Here is a 27,619-nt window from a genome sequence, read left to right as displayed (position 1 = left end):
ACAGACAGGCATACAATTTTGGTAGTAATGCAGCCCAGGAAATACCATCATTTTTGAAACTTTCGTTGGTATTCTTTTACATCGCAGGGCAAAGTTGAAGCACCGCCATGGCCACAAACACTGGGGTACCGGAAAAAATGGACCTTAAAACCCTCTCACACGTTGTTTCTCTACGACAGAAGAATGGATTGCACATTGACTATCAGGTAACTTCGAATTAGGAGCAAAAATATTGAAATGTATAAATCGAAACAACATCGGATTTTTATTGCGATGGAAAGGTATTAATCTCATTCGATAGGAGGTGGAATGAGAGGACGTGATGCTCTGTGGTTAGTTCAAGACAGACTACTTGGATGCGCGTCCTCCAGGAGGTGGTAGGAGACAGGGGCTGCGCGTGGCGCGATGTATAGCACGGGGCAAGTGACTGGCAAAAGTCAGGGAAGGCGTTTCAACACAAGTCCAAAGCTGAGATGCCTGCGTGATCTGTCAGAATAGCCACCTGCGATGCGAATCCCACACGGACTCGGCTTCATGTCGACCGGTGGTATTTGGTGATCACATTCAATCAATGGCACCAAAAAAGCTTACCCTTATCTTGAAGCATTGCTTCAGAGAAGTAACCATTTAGATATCGTGAGTATCAGTTATATAGCAGTTGGTAGGAGCATTACGTGTAACGGAACTACTGACAGGACTATTCAAGTACTAACTCAAAATGCTACCGACGTGAGCTGGCGCAATGGGCGACGCAACGAGACTATGTATGGTATTGAAAGAGAGAGAGAGAGTGTGAGGGAGAGAGAGAATCCACTTTATTTGGTACTGTGGTTTTGGGGTAGGGGAGTGGCGATGGCCCAGAGGGCCGCCGTGACGTCGAGGCCGTGACCAGGGACCAGTAATTGGCGGTCGCGGTCCGAGCACCCCAGAGCCTGTTCCCAGAGGGTGGGGAAGGGTAGAGGGGCGAAAGGGTCACGTGGACATTCACAGACCGAGTGATAGAGCGTGTTCGGCGCATCCCACAAGGGACAGTTAGAAGAGGAAAAGAGGTGAGGACACGTATGCACTAATAGAGTGCGGTGCGGAAACGAGTGCGTCTGAAGAAGGCGTCTCACGTAGGGAGCCTCAGCTGTGAGGGCGTGGTTGGGAGGGGGAAGTTGTCCGTGAAGGAGGCGGTAATGCTGGGTGATGTCCCGGTGTGTGAGCAGTACCGAGTGGGACATCTCGGGAACGCCGTGTTCAGGTGTAAAAAAAGCGCCTGCCCGGTGTTTCAAAGCTCGGGCCTGGTGGTGGGCAGCCTCATTGCCACCTATGTCGGCATGGGCCGGGGTGCACAGCAGCGTCACGGGTTCGGAAGTTGGTCGACTACGAAGAATTTGGAGGGCCAGTGAATAAATGGTGCCCTTGAGGTAATTTCGGATGGCGGGTAGGGAATCTGATATATAACGAGAAGGGTGGGTGTTTGGGTAAGAGAAAGGGCAATTGCCGCCTCCTCCGCGGTGACTGAAGTCGAGGTGAGCACCGTGGCTGAAGCGTGCGGGTTGGCGCCAGGTCCTCCTATGACCGCAATGCAAAAGTGGGCTTGCTTGGATACTCAGCCGCGTCTACATATAGGACGTTCGGGGAAGGGGCAGCGTTTGAGATGATCCCGGGCGCGGGCTAAACGGCGACAGCGGTGGAAGGTTGGATTCATATTGCGAGGAAGGGGTTTGGTGTGGATGCTGGAGCGGATTGAGAGAAGGAACGTAGCCATAGGATCTAGTAGAATGGGTGGTTGAGATGCGCTCGTATAGGAATGCAGCGGCCGGTAGGCGTTTAGGTTAGGCTAGTGATTTGGGCAGTGAAGTGCGGTTCGAGTAGCTCCGTCACCAGGGTTAGAAGTCGTCCGGTAGGGGCATGTGCAGCAAGAGAAGTGCTGCACGATAAGAACGTCCTAAAAGAGCGTCCAAGGACTGCTGCTGAGTGAGGGTGCGGTTGGCGTACGGTTGGTGGTAGCAGAAGCGAGAGATAAAGAAGCTATGAAGGAGGCGAAGGCGCTCAGATTCAACGAAGCCATTTGTACGGGTCGTGATGCGCCTAATGAGGCCAATTATCTGCGTGGTGTAAGTGCCAAGCTGGGCAATGGTATGTGTGCTGCTCTGAGTTCAGTATATGATAAAGCCAAGGATGCGGACCTGTGAGACATGGAGAATAAAGGTGTCACTGAGGTCGACCTGGATGAAATCAGCTGCACCGTGTAGGGAGGTGGACCGGAATCGCCGGGGAGGTAATATCAGTAATTCTGATATTGAGACCGAGTAGGAGAGACCTGCAACTTGGGCATGCTGGTGTACGATAGAGACTCCTTGATTGAGAGTTCCTTGGATAATGGCATCACTAAAGCTGCGCACACTTAGTGTGGTGTTGTCAGCATATATCCCAGATAGGAGGTTCGGGGTGTGTTCAAGTGCACGAGCGAGAGGCGTCACAGCTAGGTGAAAAAGAAACGAAGGACAGCGCCCTGGGGCGCGCCACGAGAGGGCATAGGGAAAGCTGTGGAGAGGAGTGAGCCGAGGTGCAGTGTAACGGTGCGGTTAGAAATTAAGTTTGTTACGTAGGTGTGTGTGTAACTGCCGAGATTGTGGTGGCTGAGGGAGTCGAGGATGGCGTGGAGATAGACATGAACGCAAGCTTTATGCAGATCAAGTGCGAGGATTGCGGCGTTGTCAGAATTAGGCGGATGGGCGAGGATGTCAGCGTGAATCTGGAGGATAGCATCCTGGGTCAAAAGGCCAGTACGAAAACTAATCATATTGGGTGGGAGTAGCTGGTTCTCTTCAAGGTAAGCAGTAAGGTGGGGGTTGATGACATGCTCTAAGGGTTTGACTAGGCAGCAAGTAGGCGAAATAGGGCAGAGATGTTTAATTGCAAGAGTGTTGGTTGGTTTCAGAATTAGATAGATGTTTGCGTGTTTCCACGAGCTGGGTAGAGGGCTGTGCTCCCAGTGGTAGTTAAACAAAGTGGTGATGTGACCAATACAAGTATCGTCAAGATGTCGGAGTAGCTTATCAGTGATGGCGTCCGTGCCTGGTTCGGTTTGGCGGTGCATGGAACGGATAGCCTGTATGATTTCCTTGCGAGAAATTTCAGCATCGAGGGTGGGGTTGGGAGCTCCGGCGTTGCGTGCAATGGGTGCAGCGCAGGCATTAGAGGTTGGTATGTATAGGGCTTTAGGGCGGGATATGATATCTGGCTTGGTGCCATCTTGCCTGTGGTGAAGCTGCGTAATACGTAAGGATCGGCTGCATTTGGGTTTGGAAGGGTGAAGCAGGTGTCGTAATAGAGCCCAGGTGCGACGCATGTTGAGGGTACCCCGCATTTCATCGCACAGGTGTTGCCATTTGGCCGGCGTAAGGTATTCGGCGTGTCGTGTAATTTAGGTGCGGAGGAGTTCGAGTCGGCGGCGCAGGGCTCGGCGGTGCTTGTGTTTGCGCCACCATCTCTCGAATCTAGTATAAACCTCACGTAGATTTTGGTGTCCACGAAGGCGGAGGGAATTTTCGGGTGTACGAGTTTCTCGTGTTGTTGTTTATCTTGCAACAGGTTGGTGACCTACTGCTCGAGGTCAGTGTCTTCATCAGGATCTGGGGGCGCGATATAAAAACGGGCCGAGTCAAACGATAAGAAAATAAACCCTAGAAAGACTAAGGCTGTCATTTTTTGTGGACGAAATAAAAAGGTTAGTCTGCAAAAAAGCATTTATCCTGATAATCAACTTGTTGAAATAGTCCATTACCACAAAACACTAGGCGTTCCCTTTTCATCAATTTTAAGCTTGGACGCCTATATTGACTATATATTGCAGAAGAACGGAACGTTGGGCTAGTTGGTATGTGTTCATCTTGGTGGAATACAAAAGCGCTCAAAAAACAAGGACGAAGGAAGAAGTAGACAGCAAGCGCCGTGCTGTCTACTTCTTCCTTCGTCCTTGTTTTTTGAGCGCTTTTGTATTCCACCAAGTTGACTATATATGCAAGAAACTGGCTCAGGTAAATGGAGTTTTATTTTGTTGTCGCTCCGTAATCCCACTGCAGGCAAATATACACATATATTAGGCCTTATTTCATTCACGTTCAACGATCTGCAGCGTAGTGTAGGGGACAACAACATCAACCAACATAAAAAGACTTTCTATCTTTCAAAAGAAAATTATTCGTCTCATCGATAACATCGACTGAATGCAAACAACAAAAGAGGCCCTTGTAAAATACAATATCATCCGATTTGATGACATGTAATAATTCAGGCTTTTAGATACAATGTATTACGCTTCACCTGTTATTGCAGACTTTCTAAAACAATTAGCTGGACTCAAAGTCACTACACTAATGTTAATACACCAAATCGAACTTTATGGGCTGTACCCTTATTTGCCACAAGCTATAAACTACAGTCATTATCATATAACATTCCAACATTGCTGAATCAGCACAAAAACACAGGCGTAATCATTTAGTGCTGTAACAGGGATGATTAGTTATTGCGATTAACATCTTTCATTTTTTTCGAGTCTGAAGAAGAGGTGATTATAATGTCAATAATTACAATCCTTATCTTACGCGTGCAAAGTGCATTCTTATCTTGTGCACAATTCTGTTATGATAGAAATAATATTGGGGTTTTTATTTTCGTTTCATCTTGTACTTAACTATTATTTGCTGTTTCTGTATTTCTTATTGTTCTCTCTTGCTTCTTGCCGTATATGCATATATGATGTGTACATTTCATGAGATATGTATAGATATACATGGATATATTTGTAAATATATCTATAAATATATGTATTTATGTGCTCAAATGTAATTTCATATGCAATACCTAACAAAAATTACGCCCACCTCCCCTCGCGGGAACCCTGGTGTGCTGCGACGCTGAAGGGGGTTTCGTTGGGTTTTTCCGTTGGGTAGATTAGTCTAATTGCGTGAAACGCGTAGTTAACATGAATTGCGTTTCAATCACATCGTTGGGTTCCACGCGAGGGGATGCGGGCGTAATTTTGAGCATGAGAGACATTGTTGTTGTCACTTAGACTTAGGCTTTATTACACACAAGAACGATGGCTTTATGGTCCGTGAAATGCACCGTCAGAGGTTCGCGTAGCACGGGCACGATCAAGTCTTTGCGATCAGTAAACACCAAATCTATACACTACCCATGGACGGTGGTGGGGTACGCAGTGTCCGAGACCAAGTGGAACCCGTAGGTGTCGGCCACGTGTCGCTCTAACCAGTCGTGGGTCTTGACGTTGGCGTTAAAGTCACCGGCAAGTACGTTGCAGCCGTGTCCGAAGCTGTGGTCGAGGAAGTCGCGCTTGGAGCTGGCGTCTGCGGAGACGTACTGCTTGGACGTGCGGCCGCTTTTGGCATGTACTCACGCAAGGAACCGTCCCATCAAGTAATCGTCGGTACTGCGAGTGAGCAAGCGCAGTCGCAAGCGCGGGTGACCGTCAACTGAGAAATCGGCCGGAGTGCGGCACTCCTCTTATATGCGCAGCGCACCCGGAGGAGAGAAGACCGCGGAGAGAGAGAGTACTGCATATGCGCACAGCGCGCAGCGCCGCCCACCGGCGGAGTGAGAGTGCGCTGCGCCAAGCGCCCGCAGATATTGGGCGAGATGGTTCGCTATCGGAGAGAGGGGAGGGGGGTGAGCGGAGGAGAGACGCATCTGTACGGACGCGGACGACGACGACGGACGCAGGACAGGGCCACCAGCAAGAGATGCTCTTCTCAGCGTCGCATCTAAAAGACGAAAGGATTGCACTATTTGGTGTTTTTATTTTAAAAACATAGAACACGTGGCGATTTTTTATTTTTATCATGGAATGTATTTGTCTTGTTCCTGTGTAGCATGCAAACCGGTTGCATACCGTTGTCTGGTGTTCCGGTTCCTCGGACTTTTTCAAACCTCAAAAGTTCTTTTACCCGAAGAACCATCCACTTGTGGAAAATAAAGTGATGTAATTCGATATTTTGAATGGGTAAGCGAAATGCATCCCAGTCCGTTATATGCATGTGCTGTGGGTGCTCGTGTAAAGAGATGTATATTGTGGTGTGCAAATCGGTGGTGCAGTGGTCGCTGCTAAGCTATTTGGGAGGCGGTGCCAAGTGGTAGGACCGAGACGATGTGAGCAAGCAATACTGGGGGGGTGTGTCGCGCTGTACACTGTTTTCTATGCGTGTGGTGAGTTCGGGGTCGTTGTGAGTGGTGATGTGGAGTTGTTGGATCGCCTCCCAAAGCAGGGGCTCTTTACGGGTTGTGCGGGAGAAGCCCCAGGCAATATGCGAGGCATTAAAATCGCCCATAATGAGGAGCGGTTGGTGGACTGCGTGCTGTAGAGGGCACTGGAAGATGTCACCGAATGTGTGTTGCGTGTTGCGGGGAGAGCTGTAGATATTAAGTACGTTAAGTTATCTGTCTTCTATATCTTTCGGTAGAATGGTCGTGAATATGTGTGGAATGTCGAAAAGCAGGCTGCGCTGTTCTACACTGCAGTTGCGGTGTATTAGAGTTGACAGATGAGGAAAATGGGAGTGTCGGTAAGCTTTGTAATATAAGAGTTTGCCATTAGGGCCCGACTCCTGAAGTGCAATGACTGTAGGCGTGTGAGACTGTGTGGTGATGAAAGCTTGAAGCGATGCCCGCTTCGTCTTGAAGCCGCGGCAGTTCAATTACCAGGCTATAACGTCTTTAGAGGACATTTTCCGCATCTATGGGTATGGGCGCGTCCACAGGAGTTAGGTTCGTGGATGGCGGTGGGTTCTGGGCGAACGAGCGCCTCCTCTCTAGCATTTACGAATGAAATTCTCCTGTGGACAGTTGTAGCACCGTCAATTGGCCTTGAAGCGACGCGAGAAAAGAGTGATAGTCCGCGCGGAGTTCATGCAGAGTAACGGGGCATATGTGGAGGCTGGCTGAGTATCGCTTTCCGCTTTGCCTTTCAAGGGGGGTGGGGGGGGGGGTGCTTGGTCATGCATAGGAGGAGGTGATGACTGAGTAGACGAGGGCACTGCAGAGGGGGTGGCGGGGATAGTGGGGGAGGTGGTAAGACGTTGGCGCAGCGTTTGGATTTCTTGCCCTAAGCGGGCGTTTTCTTGTTGGATGCGAATGGCAGTTTCGCGCAAAACTTTCATTTCACGAATGCGTGATCATAGGTGGTGCTGGGAGAGGTGTGACAGTGGGTGCGAGGAGCGCTTGGGGTCACTGGGAGGCTCCGGGGGCTTACCTGCGTTTGGTGACCGACGTGTGGTCATCTGGGAAGTCCTTGGGCCACTTGGCTGTACGAAGGAGGGCCGAAATGATTGACGTTAGGCTAGGCTTACAGGGGAGGCGTCACACCGCCTATAAGGATAACAGGTTGCTGTTTCCTGTGCATATTTTTTTTGTGGCGAAGAAAAAACTGCACAGAAAGGTTCTGAAAGGAAAAAAAGCCTAATATTGAATATTGTGCCTTGTAATATTCCTCTGGGACTATCCTCCTTTGGGACGCTCGGAAAAGCTATTACCATGCGACGCGGCGTTACCGCTTTCGTTATGGCCCTGTGAGATTCACCGGTGACGACCAATCCTGCTTTTATATTTGTTGCTCGTACCAGAAAGTAAAACCCCGGGTGTGTCGAGAGGGCAAGCACTGATTGTCACTCGTTGTAACACCGAACACGTAGTACACCTGTATGAGAAGAATGTGTACATCGGAAGTGTTACTAATTGCGATCACTAGACTACACCGTTTTAGTTTACCTTATCCACCTCTAGTTGCAAGTATGTAAAAACTCCCTGGCTTGCATAACCCCATTGTTCGTATGTAGGTAAACTTGGCATTTTCCTCATTTGCGTGCAGAACACCCCTTTACTGATTTTCGTTTTCTTGTTTAACGCACGTACCCTCTTGTGCAGTATGGGATAAAGATCAATGAAGATGACTGGGACTTCAAATGGCCCGACCCTAAGTACAACGGCTGCAGTCTTCGAGTGTTCATTTACAACCGGGTTAACACGTGAGTACACAGAGTAAATACAGCATTCCAAGGACGCACCTTCGCCTCAATCGATGTCGCGTCTATATTTCCGCCGACTGGAGAATGTCTTTCGTTGTGTTCCAACATTATTCCTGTGGCCCACCACTTCTCAGTACTCGCCCACCGAGCAATAGTTATACTGTCACAAGCGATGTCCTTAGTTTCGCTTTACCAGTACTGAGCTTTAAGAGTTTCTAATACCCCTAATGGGCATTCAGACTTCACTAATTTTTACTGCTCCGTTAGGTGACACCAAATCGAGGCAGGTGCGAAAGAAACACGAACAAAATTATACAAAACTTTACTTTCATAAAAAGTGGCGTTGCTTAGTCGAACTGCCGGAAGACAGGCTCGTCGGATTTGCGAAGACGTACCTCCTTCGTTATTCAGAGATAAGCGTAAGCAACTCATTCACGGGGACATACACCTGCTCAGTCGATTCAGTAAAACCCGGATTATACACCTTTCTCGCAACCATGAAAAGCGTCCTAAATTCTGGCGTTGTAAAACCCGAAAGAAAATTACGGCAATCAGTACAGTGAAGCGCGACGGGTTAGCAAAACACTTCAATGTAAACTACAAACTATAGCTTTCCAGAGCTCGGTAAACCAAATTACTAAAAAAAAGTATATACGAAAAGAATAATGAAGTGGAAGTTGTAATCTCGCTGTATTAAAAGAAACCTTAAATCACAGTCCACTGCCGTGATTCCCGCCATCCAGTGCGAATCATGGCACGCTAGATTCCGACCAACCCATGTGGCAGCCAGAGCCTGTCATAGTAACCTCGCTGGCGATTCACTGCTGATTGGGACAAATGAACGCCTACACACCGCCCCCGCCACGGTGGCGCTCAAGAGGAGAACCAAGCGAGGTGTAGGAGAAAGCAATGTTGCAGGGGAGCGGGCAGCTGCTGGATGGGCGAGAAAAGAAAGATGAAAGAAAGTTATTCCGGAGAGAACCCATGTAGGCGCAACAGGCCCACAGCACTTCCATTTGTTCCGGAGCTCGGTCTTGTGCTTTAAGTGGTTACTCGGATAACGCAGATCAGGCATGAAGTCGCTTCGGAGAACCAAGGTTTTCAATGCATTTTTACTACTGGGACCTTGACGGGCATCGAAAAGTTCGTCGTAAAACTCGGTTGTACTAATAACCAAGGACGTATAACCGGGGTTCCACTGTATATCGTCTGGGAGTCTAAACCGATCGAGTTCAGTACAGTCCTCAATTAACCACCTTTTACATGCTTAGAAATGTATTTTCCAAACATGAAGCCCTAGTGGGCCCCTATGCCATTGCAGGAATCTACTCAAGAAATTTATGTTGTCACGAGTACACGGATTTGATGGCCGCTGATGATCAATCACTCTGTCTGTCACATGGGCATGCATCCATGGCTGGCTGCACCCGAATAACGGCCTCGACGTTTCACCCAAACTAGAGCAGAATGAACGAACATAAAAGTAGAGTTGACCGTATTACTTCGTAGGAGATTTTCTTCATTACTCCTGAACCGCTTGGGGGATGGGAGGCAACCTTGTGCCCGTATTTGAGATATTATCTTCACGATAAAAAATGTTGGTGCTGTTCTTAACGTAGGTAGGGAGGTCATTCATACTCACGAAGAATAGTAGGGGCCCCAGCATTGATTCATCACGAACGCCCTGGGGTCAGATGTTAAGGTTGCCGCATATCACAAACTCTCTTGAGTTTGTTAGGGGAATTGTTAATATATTTAAATGCCACAAATGCCAAGAAATGTAACTTTAACAAAAACAGTATAATATCATTGTTAATGGTGTTGAATGTCTCCGTGAAATGAAATATTATGATCCCGCAAAAAAAGCAATTGCTGAAACACTGCTTCATACAGTATATAAGCTCAATGAATGGAAGTTCAGTTGGATAATTGGGCCTAAATTTGCACTTTTGTAGCTATTAAAGATTAAATTTTGTAAGGCAGTTCAATTATAGAGCTTCAATCAGCCTTTCAATTACGTTACAAAACAGGGCAATATCGGTATAAGACTGGTGTCAGAAAAATATTTTGGGCTTCCCCGGGAAATCTTCTGCTATCTTACTCCTAAGATGGCAACTTGGGCGAGTTAATACGGGCATGATGACGAACACAACAAGCGCAAGAAAGACGAGGACGAAGAAGGCTACTAACACTAACACTAGCACTAACACTAACACAGGACGAAGAAGGCTACCAACACTGACACAGCGCTGTATTCGTAGCCTTCCTCGTCCTCGCCTTTCTTCCACAGGTTGTTTTCTTCATCATATGTTACTTCATTTTAGTGCATTGGGAAAGACCCCGCTTAAAATATTGTTACATACATGCGCCAGGACGTTGTGTGTATCGCCTCTTACCGCTTCTATATCATAGGACAGGTGCTGTCTAACACCACGCCACCGCCTTTCATAGCGATAAGAGCTTGAGATACAATTTCGGTTGTCGTAGGCCATAAAAAGAAAGAACACAATGACTGATTGCGGAATGATCGCGGAAGAATAGCAGAAAAATGCTAGTTCGCTGCATTGCGGATAACTCTGTCCTGACAAAAATGATGCTATTCATCAGTGACACCATTAGGATACGGCGCAGGGACTCTGAATAAGAAATTATGTGATAAGCTTGCATTTTTCTGGGTATTTCTTTTTTCTTCCCAATTATTTCTTGGCAGTAGTAATATAAGCTAGGTTAAGTCTTTGGGATTACGTCTTATAGCGATTTATTTGGGCGGATCACCCGCGAGACACTGAAATAGATGATAACACTCATATTTTGCTAAACCTCTACAGCGAACAGAGTCTACGCAAACGTAAAACTTCGCTGTGACTAGCAGCTACAGCAAGCCACAGCCATACCGGTTTGTTGATACCTCGGCACTGTCGTAACTGTGCAGCCACGAAGTTTTGCCGACCCAACGTGAACTGCCAAGTACGTACGCAACCCGCCGCGGTGGCTCTGTGGCTAAGGCGTTGCGCTGCTGAGCACGAGGTCGCGGGTTCGATTCCCGGCTGCGGCGGCCGCTTTTCTGATGGAGGCGAAAAGCAAAAACGCCCGTGTGTACGAGATTTCGGCGCACGATAAAGATCCCCAGGTGGTCAAAATTAATCCGGAGCCCTCCACTACGGCGCGCCTCATCGCCTGCGTTGCGTCGGCGCGCTAAACCCTACAATCAATCAAGTACGTACGCTTTCCCACATACGCGTGCTCACGTTGGGGAAAGAAATCGTAAAGCAAGTAGGCTTCATTTAAATAAAAAAAATAGCGATAAAAATTGTAAAAATGAAGTTTGCCGCATCAGCAGGCCAATGTGCCCACCCATAATATTTTACAACAGCCCGACGCAAAACTGTTAATTTCGTATATCACGTCTCTGATCTGCACGATATCGCGAAAGCATAAAGCTGAACTATTTACGTACATACCTTTACCCTTTTGGGACAATATTGAGCCCACGGGGATCGCTAATTTTTGCGGTTGTATGAAGAGTTGAATATTTTCCCGTATTTCTTATTCATTTACACAGGCTTAGCCCCACAAAACTTGAATGAGGAATAAAGTATTTTCACAATAAAGTATATCGGTGTCGTAGGAAAGACGCAAAACGAACGACTTCATGTGAACTCCCTTCAGCTGCTGCCATTTTCGTACAGGTATTGCGCGAAACGACAAAAGCAATGGGCTGTTTCAATTTTTAAGTGCAGGGCACTTTAGGTGCTCGCCTTGTCGTCCTAGCTCGCTCGCTCGAACCAAATATGTCGCCACGGTGTTACGTTGTAGCCTGTCACGGTCTCTGTGCCGCGGCGTAACCCAGAAGCTTCGAAAGTCAAGCGGCAAGGCCAGTGTATAGAGAGCATGAGCTAAGGCTCAGCTGGTTATTCTTAGCTTTACTGGTTGCCTATTATTAGCCGATTATCATGCTTACTGCTGCTTATCGTTCAATCCAAATCCAATCTAGTCCAACCCAAGCCAAACTAGTTCAATCCAATTCAATGCAATCGAGAACTCGCGCTGGCGCAGTTGCCGGCAGGGTGCTTGCGATCACTGCCAAGGCGGGAAACTTGAATTGCTTGGGGTGGTAGCAGTAAGCGGATAACGGCGGTACAGCATATTACGGCGGATCACTGCTCTGCACTTCCGACAGCTTTCACATTGAGTGGAACGGCTAAAATTATTTAGTTGTTTCCGTCATTGTGCGGTATCATTGACTGGAGCAGAAAAATTGCATATTTATTGCTATTATCTTTTCTCTCAGGTTTGCAAAAGTTCGGATGGCTTGGCCTACAAATCCCTTCGAATACTATGGCACCGTACATTTAAGTAACTCAACCATCCAGCTTTTATACGGAGATGGAAAAGAACAAACCCAACCCAATGATCCCACAGGTCCAATTTCGCTTGGCAGATTTTTTTCCATTGGTCTTCGCATGGACGGAAATTTGATTCGTGTAAGTATTCCTTCTATATTTCCACCAGTCCCACTCCTGCCTTTGCACGCTTTGTCTTCTCTGAGCGGTGAACAATGATATCCGTGGCGAAGTAAATCTGCCTCAGTTGCCTTTGCTTTGCTGTTCGGCTCGGACGACTTGCTTCGCTTTCACTGAATTTCCCTAAGTAAAGAATAAATGCGTAACCTACAAAAAATACTTTTTTTCCTGAGCAAATTATTTTACCGCGCATCCTCACTTCGGAAAAGAGAGCGAGAGAGGTAACTTTTTTAGAAGTAGGTTCCTCTAGTCCGGGGCACCGGGTATGGAGCCGAGGGCCAACCCTGGCCATTCAGTCGCTGTATTGAGCACCCACAGCAAAGATCCTATCACTCTAGTGGAGTCGTATTACAAAATTGTTCAATTCCAAAGAATTAGGCTTCGTTGCTGGCTAAGCTCTATTGTAGCCACAAAATACGTGGCTGCGCAAAACGAAGAGCACGCAAGGCTTTTAATAAGAAGAAAACGCAAAAAAATGAAAACTCAAATTTCGCACTCTACCGAAGTAATATAGGCTAGCCCTAAATTATTATCAGCGTGTGATTACAGGTGACAAATTAATTGTGGAGGCACCTGGTGGCTATCGCCACCACCCAAACATTCACATCTGATTTTCTGTGCCCTAGCGGGGCGGGTTTCCGCGGTGAAAGCTTTGTTTAATGCCACAGTGGAAATTTTCCAAAGCCGATCACCATTTTTTGCTGCGCACGTAGAAATTTCCGGAGTAAGATGTTCGCCCTGGAGGCTCTAGGCCTTCTTTTAGTAAAGCATGTTTAGGCTACACTAACAGACTTTTATTAAAACTATTGAAGCATGTCCCACGCGGGTGTATGGAATGAATAATAAAGGAGTCATTAAAAATGTTTTCGCGAGGGAATAAAGTACACTCGCGATAATTCAAACTCTGATAATTCATACTTTCAGTTAATACAAACAAAACAAATTTTTGGTTGGCCCGCTATCTTTTCAACGTGCTCAAAAGCAACCTAATACAAACTCCGTCATTCGATTATTTCGCTTTTTCTGCGTGTCCATATTGAAAATATGTGCTGCGTTCCCACAACTATTTGAAAATTTGCGTGCTTATATAATCAGAGTAGTTGATAAAAGAAAAATAAGTGTTCGAGCCTTCAAGAAAAGGGCGTTGCTGTAAATAAACGTTTGAAACGAAGCACAAGTATACCGTGACATTTAGCCGTATTTACCATAGAAACCAAAACAATGCACAGGCCTCAAGAAACGACTATACATGATCGACTGTCTACACTTTTCGAAGTGGTAAAAACCACGCGGGCCACTGTCGCAGAAACAAAAAGGAAAAAGCGCAGTCGCGCATTCGGGGGTCGTGTGCCAGGAAAACCTAAAAAAAACAACATGGCGGTTACGAAAAGATCGCGCACGGCATTCGCTTGTGGACTTTATGCGAACAGAGGCGCCTCACTTTGGCTCCGTCGTTTTTAGGCGTTTGAGCGCCACACACCGTTCTTCACCACGTGTTTTAGGGAAAAGGCCCCGTTCTGTGTAAATGTTCAACCCATGCGAGATTTTCGACCCCGGGCCCACACCTTCGGAGGCACCGCCACCAAAGAAAACCACTCCGCAACTAGGCTTACACTGTTAGGCCTAGCTTCCACTCCGACGCATAGCGGCGGCACAGAAGTCGTCATGGAAAAAGAAGACATCACCCCAGACGAACTACGATGAACGGTTGGAAGTGCATCCACCATACACATCGTGAGAACGTGGCCGCCAAGAATATCGCTGAAGCGCCCATCCCAACTGCCTTGGCCTACCATGTGACAAAGCAGCATTCCCCTCGCCCGAAGCGAGAAATTCCACCTCCAAAGAAGCTCCCTGAAGGAGACTTCAAAATTGTATTCCGACCTCATGAGGGGCTCAATGTCCGCACACGCCAAGCCGACATCCTAGATGCCGTGTACAAGTCACCGTGGCTATCAAATGTACAAGGTGAGCAACTAAGAATGAACGTGACTTCCAACTACTTCATGTTAAACCCCTTGGGAAGGGAGATGCAGGATAATGGCCTCGATCAAACATATCAACATCAGAGGCCGGAACTTCGAGATCACCAAGAATGTCGCTGCCCGATCTCGAACAGCGACCGGTTAATATTCAACGTCTCCGTTGACGATCCGCCTAAGGCCATTACAGAAAGCCTCATAAAATTCAACCCGAAAAGCAGCATCCTAAACGCCAGAAGGATGGGCAACTGCAACGCGGTGCAACTCCTGTTCGATGGTACTATTTTACCCTTTTATCTCTCATACTGATGCCAACCTTTCCGAGGAAGAACAGAAGCAAGCACCCGATGCTGGCGCACAGGACATCGACTGGACGTTTACCAAACCTCCCAGGTTTGGCAAACCGCATTAGTCCGCACTTTGATTAGTCTAAAGTGCGGACTAATCAACTCAAACCCGGAACACCTGTGCAAAACCAAATGTGCAGTATGTAACGGCCCTCATATCACCGGCTCTGCGGAATGCCAATCCAGGTTCCAACCAAGGAGGGGACCACAAACCCTGAATAAAGAGTTACCTTAGCAACAACCAACTCCTACACCACCACAACCACCACCGCTACCTGAACTCAGGAGCCCAGAAAGTTTGCCTGGGCTTTTGGAACTTCAAACAAGCCGCTCCAATTCATCGATCAACCAAAAGCGTCGCTCGACAAGCAAAGAGATAAGAGAAACCCAACAACCACCACCTCCGTCCCAGCCCAGCAATAAGCAGGTAAACTGGGGTGGCGCGGGCTACCATCCTCCTCAGAATCAACAGCAAACACTCCATCCCTCCTTGGCACATGCACAAGAACTAGCTAGCGTGCAAGCGTAAATCGAAGCGCTCAAACAAACCATGTCCAAACTACAAAAAGATAACTTGGGCTTGGAGTCAGGGAATCAAGCACCGCTCATCGACCTAGCTTAGGCAACAACCACAACCATAACAGAACTTGACTCTCCTCCTGTCAAAAAAGCGTTGTAGACACTCCCGTCACTGAATAGGAAATAGAAAAGTCACTGAGCATGACGAAATACTCGACGTCATCAACAACAGGCTCACCAGGTTAGAACAAACCCTCGAAACTGAATTTCAGGACATCGACACGAAACTCCACAGCACCATGGAGCTCCTAAACATTATGGAAGGAATTGAATCAACACAGCATCTTCACGTACCAACAGGCACCCCGCAACAATCCCTAGCACCACATGTCAAACGCGCAAGGAAGAAGCAACACGGGTAAAGTCTGTCTGTGAAATTGCCGGGGATATAAACGTAAACGATCCACTTTGCAATTACTGGTTCAATCTCAATTCAGTCTGGCCGATATAATTGGGTTCAAGAGACAAATACGCACAAGAGGTTAGCAGGCTACAAGACTTTTCTAAACCACAGTGACCCGAAAACAGAGGTACTGGTCAACCATAACCTCACAGCATCCCGGAAGCAGTTTGACAGTGTTGATATTCACAACGACCACGACCTAAAAGAAGAGCGGAGTGGTGGTGGTTGTGGTTTGCGACGGGAAAAGTAAAGTAAATTCGCTGGGGATATTTTGAGCTAGGCAGGGAGCTCACCTGCATACAACCCAGTGCAGGGGAAGAGAAGTAGACTGGGAGTGATAGAATAAAGTAGAAAGAGAGAGAGAGAGAGAAAGGTATAAAGAGAGCTGTCAGTTCTAGAAACCTGTCAGTCCGGGTACAACGGTCAATCATTGCACTCCGGGCTACAGCCTCTGCGTACGGCGGTCGTCTCCAGGAAATGGAGCACATAAGCGACGATTTCCCGTTGGGTTGCCGCAGGCCCCTCCGGTAACAGAAGGTTCTCCATGCCAGCGCACGGAAGGCCTCGACGCTGAAGCGCTCGGTGGAGCTCTGCTCTTGGCCCCGCGTGTTTTGGGGGCAGACGCAGAGTAGGTGCTCGAGCGTCTCCAGTTCGGAGCAGACCGCACCTGTAGGGGAGTCCTTGCGCCCGTGTCGGTGCAGACGCTCCGCCACATTGCAGCAGTTGAGCCGCATGCGGAGAAGCAGGCAGCGGGCGTCTCTGCTTATGCGAGCGGGCAACGGTCTGGGCGCTAGACCACTCACGACCCAAGGGTAGGGTTGCATCGTCTGCACCATGCGGGTCAGGTCAGTGTGCATCTCGTCGAACGCGGTGACGTCTTGGGAGACTGGGGTGCCCTCCTGGTGGGCCTTCCTGACGCGGGCGTCGGCGTCTTCGTTTCCCCGCATGCCACTGTGGCCCGGCAGCCAGTGGAGCTGCAGGTCGCAGCCTGGGGAGGCCACAGTGCGCAGCTAGGTTACAAAGGAGCGCTCCGGGTAGCTGGTGCTGTTGGTGGGTTGATCTGCCGCGTGCAGACGCAGCAGGGCAGTCCTGGAGTCCGTGAGAATGACCGCCCCGGGGTGGTTATGGGGCCCAGTCTCGAGGAGGAGGTCGGCGACCAGGTGCAGCGCTGCCAGCTCCATCCGTGTGGAGGAAGCGGGGAAGAGCAGTGGGCAGCTCCATCTGGCTCCCGGCTCAGGCACCACGCACGCAGCCACCCCCTCGTACGTGCTGTGCTTGACGGAGCCGTCCGTGTAGAGACGCAGGTAGCTGCTCAGCTCGTCCTGCAGCAGGGCGGCCGGCTCGTGGCGGATGGCCTGGGGTGGTGTGGTCCGCTTGTTGCGGACCCCGCGGAGGGTCGTGGTGATCCTCAGGGCCTCCCTGGTGTCTGGTGGTGGCGGCTCCAGATGGGGTCGGTTCGGAACCTCGATGCCCTCCTCGAAGATAGTGAGAAGCGCTCCCATGTGCGAGTTGGGCTGGCTACGGAATCTCTGCAAGAGCGCAGCCCCGTAGCGTACGGTCAGCAGGCGCTGGATGTGCCGCATCCCAGGGAACAAACGTGTGTTAAGGACATCTTAGTAGAAATTAAGAAGAAATGGACGTGGGAAGGGCATGTTGCGCGACAACAAGATAACCATTGCTCATTGAGGGTATCAGGTTGGATCCCTAGAGAAGGAAAACGTTGCAGGGGACTGGAGAACACTAGATGGTCAGATGAGATGAACAATAACAAGATCCGGACCGGGGTAATTGAAGAATAATGGGAGAGGCCTTTGCCCTGTAATGGGCGTTGATAGGCTGGTGATGATGATGATGATTATTATTACTGTACGCCAGAAAACAGACCGACACCAAAATTTTTATTCTCAACGTATCCAGTTCCCCAAAACACCTCGAGCATAAATTCAACCGCCTGTTTTTTGGTGACTCATAAAGATGCCGGAGCGCATGCGCTCATAATTTTACAGGACTTTAATGCAACCCAAACTGCATTGCTGATACAAAACAGTGCAAAAGGAGGAGGCCTCTCGGAAAAGATACAACACCACAATAACATCCTTAACGACCCAAACACTGCCACCAGAGTCGGCAATAGTGCGCAGGCAGACACCAGCCCCGTCTTATATTTACTTTAAAAAAAAACAAGACAAATGGAACAAAGCAGTACATACGTTAGGCAGTGACCACGATATTATAGAACCATTATTGCGCACACTGACAGGATTAGATATGTCCCCCGACAACAAACCCTCACGGAGTGGGATGACTTTCGCACGCTGCGAGAAAACAATGCAGAAGAGACCCCCATAACAGACATTGACAACTGGGCCTCGCAGCTGCTATCTCATGTCAAAACCGTAACGAAACAGATAGATAAAGATATTCTCTCCCTTACAGAGGACTCCAGGCTTGCCCATCTTTGGGAAGCTTTCCAAAGCATTCACACACGCTGGAGAAGGAATAAATGGAAGCGTAAGCTCAAATTACGACTAACAGCCCTTCAGTCTGACACAGAAAAACACGCAGAGGAACTTGCTTAAAGCCTGTGTGACCAGATAAGTGACTAACTGCCCGGAAACCTCCACCTTAAGAAGACGTGGAAAATACTTAGGCACTCAATTGACCCCACTACAAGTATGACGGAACAAAGTCGTGGCCTAACCCAGATAATACAGAAGTACCAAGGATCAGATTCGGGACTTCTAGATGCACTACGCGACATCTACCTTCCAACTACCCCGAAATTGCTTCTCCCATCTTATTCGCGACTAGCCAATCTGGATCTGGACCGAGAAATTACAGAAGATGAAGTCAGAGCCACATTACCCAAACTCCGATCCAACTCAGCCCCTGGGCCAGACAAAATAACTAATAATGCATTACGCAACTTGAACAATAACTCAATCGCATACTCACGCAGTATAATAACGAATGCTGGTGATTGGGCACTATACCGAAATCGTGGGAGCACGCCAAAACATTCCTAATTCCAAAGCCAAATAAACCCCTCGATGTGAAACACCTCCGCCCTATCTCCCTGACATCATGTCAGGGTAAGTTCATGGAGCATGTCATCCAGGCACGGCTGAAGCATTATATAACTGATACTAATCAATGTCCGCCCACCATTGGGCGCTTCCGGCCAAACATTTCTGTCAAGGACGTCATGCTCAGGCTTTACCATCATATTATAGAACGTAGTACAAACGGTCACGACTCTGCCACAACTCTGCACCTGAAAAAAACCTTTCATAATGTCACCCATGACGCAGTTCTTAAAGGCCTACAGTGAGTGAACCAAGGGCAAGGAATCTGTAACTATGTTAAGGACTTTCAAACAGACAGAACGGTCGCCCATCACGTAAACGGCCTTAACACCCCGCCAACGGCGTGGGGGGTCGCGACATGCCGTAGGGAGTGGTAATGTGGTCACTTCTGTTTACTCTGGCCATTCTAACAATACCGCATTTAAGCCACATCCCAACAATTTACCATAGCCTATAGGATGATGACATTATAATTCGGCAAACCGAGGCAGCGCCGTGCATATCGAGGAAGTCCTCCAGCAAGGCATTCAGGTAGTGGTAGAAGAAGCCGCCAAAGCAGCACTTTCACGCTGACCTTCTAAGCCAGAGTTACGTTTGCTATCACCACAAACCCGTAAACTGGAGAAGCCCAACATTTAGCTACAGATTCCAGAACACACCTTCCCATAGGTCTCACGCATCTGTGAACTTGGTTTACTCATTCAAAATGACTGATTTAATGTCGAGTTCCTAAATATAATGAAAAGAAACACTACCCAAACAGCCGAATTAATACGCAGAATCATAAATAGTCATCGAGGCGAGAAAGAAAATCAGAAGGTCCTCTTTCTACACGCGTTCGTTTTAAGTCGACTCATGCCCTCTCTCCCTTATCTTCGCTTGACTAGGCAAGATATAGAACGGGTCGATGCCCTTATTAGGAGAATGTATAACCTTGCACTTGGCATCATCCCTGGCACATCCACTGCTCGCCTCGGAGGCTCAGGCGTACTCAATTCAGTGAGAGAATTTATCGAGGTGCACCTAACTAACCAGTACGAAAGAGTATAACGATAAGCCGCAGGGAGACACATACTCCTAGAACAATTTAACGGACACCTCACCAACTATACACACCTCTACCCTATACCAACACACATCTACGCAAGGCTAATAAAAACCACTGCCACGCCACATTTACCCGGAACGTCCCATAGCCAGAGATCGAACGAGCTGAAGGGCTCCACAAAATACGCAGCAATCACCGAAATGCTATGTTGTTGTTGTTATCTCTTTTTTTACGTTCTTGCAATTGCGCAAGGGGTGTCATATTTCTACGTGGCCTATTTTTTGTACTGTAGAACACTGTTGTACTCTGGTGCCAAAACGGGGGCCCGCAGCTCCGTCAAGCTGTCCTTCAGATGGCTTATTCTGACGGCCTCCGGCATTGTGTACTATGTACATGATGTCAACAAAGTTCATTGTTCATTGTTATGGGGATACAGCAGAATACAGGCACCACAGTGCATAAGCAGTCGCTGCAACAGGCCTTTCACAAAGTCTTCTAAACTCGGCAACTATACGAGCCACCTGCCCAGAAACGGTGGAAGAGGCGGTCATACCCTTAGTCATAATACAGAATCCCACGCCTCTGAAAACCATTATTGATTTAAAGACTGCAACTCCGAATTTCGGCACTGGCCGATTATCACGAGTGGCACTCAAAATTCTCTAAAAATTTCCCCCCACATCCACAGGCCGCACATTTCATTTGACCTTGTCATCGGCAACTCCTGCCTCGAGGAAAACGAGACAGCCCATGAACACGCCCGAGGGCTCACGGTCGGGGCAGGACCTTATCTCTATCCCTATCACGGGGCGCAGTCTGCGAGGGATCGCCTGGTCACTTGAATGACATCACCACACACTACCGCCTCTCCCGCCGGATCTACCCACCGGCGGACCAGCCATTTAATAGCAGCAAAACTCACATTTTGTATTTACTGCAAACCAACACTTCGCCAACCCAGCCCGTCTTGCCCACATACACGCAAACCACTACCCAACCGCAGCCGGCCACCTATGCGGTGAACACGCCACCCTATGTCACATAATATGGGCATGCTCGCTGGACACGTTCTCACTAAACACCATTGAAAGGCACTGCGAGGCCCCCTCCCGCTGCTCCGATTCCGACCTTCAGGTCCGGTTAATCGACAGGGCTGAGGAGGTCGCTGGTGAGTGGATACCACCGGCTAAGAGCGCGACCTGAATGGCATTACCCGGAATAAAGTTTTGATGCAAAGCCAATCTTAGTCGAGGCTCCGTCGTCCGAGGTCCGGCATTCACACCTCTCCTCCTCTCCACAACAGCTGGGATAACGCCGCTCTTTCTCCCCTCCACTACTCCAGACCACCTGTGCGATAAGCGCGCGCTGCTCCTGCTCTCCCCATCTCCCCACCACTTCTGCGCTCCTCCTCCTCTCTATTTCAGATAACCAGGTCCGCGCCGCTGCTCCTTCAGTTGATGCTGTCTGTCGAGACAACGCTGCGCCGTCCGATGAGCTGACAATGGAGGCCAACGATTCTGGCCGTGAACTGGCTGTCACGCCTTCAACTAGCGCCAGCCAGAACACTGTCAGAACCGCGGGCACCTCCGAAAACAAGGCTGCACAGGGGCGAGCGCGCGACGCCGAACGTAAACGAACGGCAGCGTGGAGCTGTGGATTGCTCGCTTCGAGAACGAGAATCCGCTTTGAAACGCCAGCGGCGAATAGCTGATCCAGATGGCGTTCGGCAACGTGACCACGCTTCGAAACGACAACGTCCAACAGGGGATTCTTCGCTTAGAGAAGGAGAAGCCGCAAAACGTTCTCCACTACTCGATAAATAAAGAAGACGTTTAATACGCTACTACACGTGTCTTTAACAACCAATTAACACGCTACTACTCCACGGCTTTGCATCCCCTCAGGGTTCCCACGTGGGAAGATGGTGTAATTTTTTTTCTATCTGTCTTTCTGGTATGTTTATTTGGCGCATTTATGGTTTTAAAACGCTTAAAATTAAAATAACGCGATTAAAATCAACGCCTAACCATAGTGCGTGCTGTCACTTTGCACAGAGTCATATATACGAGAACTTCCGATTATTCAAACTTGGGATAATTAAAAAAAAATCCTGGGGTCCATTCAAGTTTGAATTATGCGAGTCGACTGTATTCCGAGCCATTCCTTTCCGTTGAGTTGGATAACCGCCGGAACTATTTGTTGGCTATTGGTTGGCAACAAAGTGCTACTGAAGCCGCGGCGTGGGGCCGGGTAAGCGTTCAACCAGGTTGTAGCCGCGCCGATGTCTTGCGCCCTCCTCCTCGCGGTAATGGCGGTCCCGACGGGCATCGCGCATACGCTTCGCGGCCGCGCCCCGATCATAGTCGATGGTCTTCTCTTGTAACATTAGTCCCCCCTGGCGCCTTTCCTTGTGAGCAGGCTTCACGGTGGAACACAAATTGTGGAAAACCCTGCTTACAAATCCCGAGCTCACACTGAACTTCTGGAGAGTAACTCCACTTTTATACACAAATTCTATGCTAGGTGACCACTTTTTATGTTGGCGTTTCAATGAAATCGTTTCTTATAAAAGTATATACCTCATGAAAAATATTATTTTACTAAAAATCTTCGTTTGCGACGGCCGGACCAAGTTGATAGATAGCATGGTACATCAGGAGAGCATTTAAAGGGAAGCTGTGATAGCACTAGGAAAGGGACGCTCCCATTTGATCCCCTGTCCATATCAACCTTCCTGTTTGGTCCCTCCTGTTTCAACCCGATGCGAAGCAACCTTCCAGTTTGACCCTTTCCTACTGTGCCTGTTCCCATTTGCGCCCATTTTCATTTCAGCTTTCTCGTTTGTCCCCTTCCTTCCCGTTTCGAATTTTTCCATTTCGCCTCTTCCCCAAATGACTCAGTTTTTCTCATCTTACTCGGACAGCAGCGGGCAATTTCTGAAAAGTAACCCAATGCATTAAGTTACTTCCGACGTAACCCGAAGTGAAAATTGCACATATGTTGAATGTAACGAGAAAATTGAACTGAATTTACGTCAAGCGTATTCCAAAGTAAAACGTCCGGCTGGCACAACCAACGTACAGACACTCTCTAGCAATAGGGTGTATTCACAGGGCGTTGGAGCGGGTGGCGGCGCCACCTGCGCGGCGGCAACGACGCCATATTTGAGGTTGCACTCCGCCGCGCTGGCAGCGGGTATCCCGATGCGAAAGGTGGTTTGCTGAGTGGTGCTGGCGGGTACGTTCGTGTGGACGGTGTTTTTTCTGCGTACTTTGTGAGTATGCGAATGCCTTGTCGTAACGAGTAGCTACCATTGTTTCCGCCTCTTAATTCCAGACTGCGCTTGTCTCCTACAACCGCAGACCCGAAGCAGGCCACACGACAAAATCTAGTGCGCCGGGTATTTCTTTTCTTTCGCTATTTTGGAGCGACGGCTAGGGCAGTGCTTGAAGACGGTCTGTCTCCATTCGACGAATTCCCAAAGAAGTTATCGATAATATGGCTAATCAATACCGAATCTGTTGTAGCTGATTTCATTCAGGTGGGCTTCGGGACGATCGATGGCGTCGGAGCTTTCACCTCGTAGCTGGACACAAGTTTTAAGATTACGCAGTGCTGAATATGTTCACAAATTAACGTAGCCGGCGTACTTATGTATGAGACGAACCATACTGGGCGGCCAGCCTTAACATGGATTCCTTCTTGTGTTGAGATGAACGCAAGCGTGCATGCAATGTCGCTTCCCGGGTACTTGCGGGCATCCAATTCTTCCTCGTCGCTTTCAACTGTTCTATAATGACCATGCGTGTTATGTGACCAGATACTACAGCTTGAAGCTGGGTACCCAGTTTGACTACTTCAAGAAAAGCGCAGAGACGAAAGCGTATGCAGGGATAAACTAGAACACTCTTTGTCACTTGTCTTTGCGCTGCTTTCGAAGTAGCCAAAGCGTGTTCCATAATGTTGTTCTGCTTATAAATGTCGCTTCTTTACCGAAAGAAAAGTAATTGGAAATCATCGGCGCGATATTTGTCGTCGCCACCATACCTAATTTTACCACGTACTTACCTTGCGCGCAAAATGCCTGGGTTACACCGTAAAACCAGCTCCTCATCTCACACGCCACCACCACATCAAATATCTTCGCAGCCTTGGATGAAGAAATTTTCTCAACTCGAGCCACGGTCGTTTCAAGCAACGCAGAAAAAAAGGAAATCGACGCATGGGGATGACACCAAGATAGCGCGAAATCGCCGAAACGGGCCGGGTTATGCACGCCGCTGGCGGTGCCTGTCATACCGTTGGACAGTTGTATTCGTCGCGCGAAATTATACCGTCTTCAAGCATTGCCCTGGCCTTCGCTTCGAAACAACAAAAAAAAAAAAATAATACCCAGCGCGCTTGATTTCGTCGTTCGGCATGCTTCGGGTCTGAGGTTGTAGAAGACGTGAACAGCGCAGTCCGGAATTTCGCAGCGAAAACAATGCTGACTACTGATTACGACAAAGCATTCTCACACCCACGAATCACGCAGAAAAAACACCGTCCGCACGAAGGTTCTTGGCAGGACCACGCCGCAAACCACGTTTCGCGTCGGGAAACGAGCTGCCCACGCGGCGGAGTGCAACCTCAAATATGGCGTCGTCGCCGCCGCGCAGGTTGCGCAGCGGCGCGGCCAAAAGCCCTATGAATACACCCTATACACAGCATTCTTTGCGAGTACCGCCCAAAGCCAGCACCATGTGACGTCCTGCATTTCCACAAAAATACAGATTTCAAGGGTATCACCTGCAATCATTATAATAACGTAAGTGTAGATAATAGGCCGAACGACAATTCTGAAATAATAAATAAAAAGAAAAATACAAAAAATTAGTAGAAATGGCGAACCGTGTAACGCCCTGCATGACCACAATTATGGTAATCTCGCGAATGTTCTGCCTGTAATCGTTACAATAGCGTGAATGGAGAGAATTAGTCAAACGAAATTTCGAAAATATAAAAAATAAAATAGGTATATTGTAAAATACAGAAAATCGTGAACGATATGACTGCCTGAGTTTCCACAAAAATGCAGATTTTCGGGAAGTTTCACCTGCAATCATTATCACAGAGCGAATGGATATACTTTGTGATAAGAAATATTCAGACACTAAAAAATACCAAAAATATGAAAAAGAAGGGCGAATGGCGAAACGTGTAACGCCGTGCATTTCCACGAAAATGTAGATTTTACGGAAGTTCCACCTGTAATAATCATAATATCGTAAATGGAGTTATTCGGTTGAACAAAAACAAAATTACTAAAAAAATTATGCAATATAAAAATACACAAAATGGCGAACTGTGTGACTCCCAGCAATTCCACAGTAATGCAGATTTTGCTGAAGTTTCGACTGTAATCATTACAGTAGCGTAAATGGAGCTTCTTGGTGAAACAAAATTTTGAAAAATTAAAAAATGAGAGAAATATGAACAAAAATTGGGGAGAATGTCGTACCATGTGACGCCCTTCATTTCTACAAAAATACAGATTACACGGAAGTTCGACGTGTAATCCGCATAATAGCGTGAACGCAGATAATTGGTTGAAAGAAATTTGGAAAACCTACAAAATAAGAAAATATATAAAAAATACCGAAAATGGCGAACCGAGTAACATCCTGCATATCCACAGATATGCAAATTTTGCGAAAGATTCATTAGTAACGTTATATAGCGTAAATGGTGATAGTCTTACAAAATTTTGAAAAACCAGAAAACAAAAAATGTGAGAAAATTACGGAAAGTCGCGAACCAACTAACACTCTGCATTTCCACTATAATGCAGATTTCGCGAAAGTTCCACCAGTAATCGTGATATTAGAGTTAGCGGATATAAGCGGTCGAAGAAAATTTTGAAAAACCTAAAAAAACGGTTGAGCGACGGTTGAGCGAGGCTTACCTCGAAGCGGCCCGTGATGGAAACAGAAGAAAAAACAATTATTTCGCGCTAGTTCCGGATACAGGCATTCTTTTAAAGTATTTTGACGTCAAAGCCATTTGCCTGGATAGTGGCCCGTGAAACTCCACCAGTTCTTCTGCTTTCCTAGTTACTGTTTGTTCGTAATAGTTATAGCTTGTTCGTTGGACGTTTGAATTAATGTTGTAATCGTTGTTGCTGGGTCAATAAAGTTGTTTCAATAAACCAAACTCGTCTTTGATCTTCGCTGCCCCGTTAACCACCATGCACGACCATCACTCCTGCAAATACAAACAAATAAAGTGCTACGTTTTCCTAACTTTTTCCAGCCTTTGGTCGACGAATGGGTTGGATCTGGATACAACATAGGTAAAACAATCGCTAGTGAGTATCGTTTGTTTTACAGCGATAGCCAAGCACCCGAGCATTCGCTATTGCACTATCTCGCCCTTGTTGATTTCTTACGTCCGCATTAGGTATTAAGACACACTGGCAAAGGCAACAATAGGAGAGTGTCAACTGTTACGGCGCGGCAGTGACATAGATCCAACTTCAATTTTTGCATCCTAAAGACAGTACGCAGAATTCCTATAGCATTAAGAGGTGGTAATTTCGGCCGCAATAAAAGTCTACTTCTAACATCTTTGATCATTCCATTGAAACATACTTCTGGAGGCTCACTAAGAGGGTACAACTGAAATTGAGAACGACTCAGCGTGCAATGGAGCGGAAAATGGCAGGTGTAACATTAAGAGACAAGAAGAGAGCGGAGTGGGTCAGGGAACAAACACGTGTTAAGGGCATAATAGTAGAGATTAAGAAAAAGAAATGGACGAGGGCAGGGCATGTAATGCGAAGGCAAGATAATCGCTGGTCATTAAGGGTAACAGAATGAATCCCTAGAGAAGGCAAGCGTTGCAGGGGGTGGCAGAAAGTTAGAAGGGCAGATGAGATCAAGACGTTTGCGGGGAGAAATTGGTCACAGTTGGCACAGGACCGAGGTAATTGGAGAATAATGGGAGAGGCCTTTGCCCTGCAGTGGGCGTAGATAGGCTGATGATGATGAAGATGATGATGACAAGCAGCACTGTCGTTCACCCGGCCAATTTTTGTTTCTTCCGTGAAGATGTGCTTTCGGTCCAAAGATGCTTAATTCGTTATCACAAAGTACCCTTACTGCTCTTTTCTAACAGACGAAAATTGGAATACGAAAATTTATACTGGGCTTAACTATATGGTTTCGCTTCACCTATGCGATGAAGTTGGCAGTAGCTTCCCATCCGCAGGCCTGGTAAGTAAAGCATTTTTTCTATAATTATTACCCAGGTACTTTCAAAGATTGATGTTAAATGTTGTCCTTTGTTTCATGTGCAAGCCATATTTGGTGACTATCTGTGACCTGTATGGAGCTACCTTTTTGCTGACCATTTGGCGTCCCTTCCTGACGATTTTTGACTCAAGGGCATGGTGTAGTTGCAGACAGTTTTCAAGGGCGATCATTTGAAAGAATCACATTTTCAGTCTCCCACCTCCCTTTTGGACGCATCTCAGTGGATCTAGCTACATCTTTAGTGCCAGCACTTTCTGTTTCCACGCGCTCTCACACATACCTGCGTTCACAACCCATCCTATTCTCTGCTTATCTAAACACACATC

General features: G+C 47.7%; 1 long non-coding RNA gene across 1 annotated transcript; it reads left to right on the top strand.

Annotated features, from left to right (window-relative positions):
* The first annotated feature begins 85 nt into the window (after positions 1 to 85).
* Positions 86 to 26,347, top strand: LOC144141496 (uncharacterized). Its single transcript, XR_013316620.1, has 4 exons — positions 86 to 206; positions 7,933 to 8,033; positions 12,325 to 12,517; positions 26,293 to 26,347. It is a non-coding gene; the product is annotated as an uncharacterized LOC144141496 (long non-coding RNA).
* The last annotated feature ends 1,272 nt before the right edge of the window (positions 26,348 to 27,619 follow it).

Source organism: Haemaphysalis longicornis, unplaced genomic scaffold (genome assembly GCF_048455015.1).
Source record: "Haemaphysalis longicornis isolate Haplotype H1 unplaced genomic scaffold, Haemaphysalis longicornis Haplotype H1 scaffold_6, whole genome shotgun sequence".
Classification (NCBI taxonomy): Eukaryota; Metazoa; Arthropoda; class Arachnida; order Ixodida; family Ixodidae; genus Haemaphysalis; species Haemaphysalis longicornis.
This window is presented reverse-complemented; position numbering and strand designations above follow the sequence as displayed.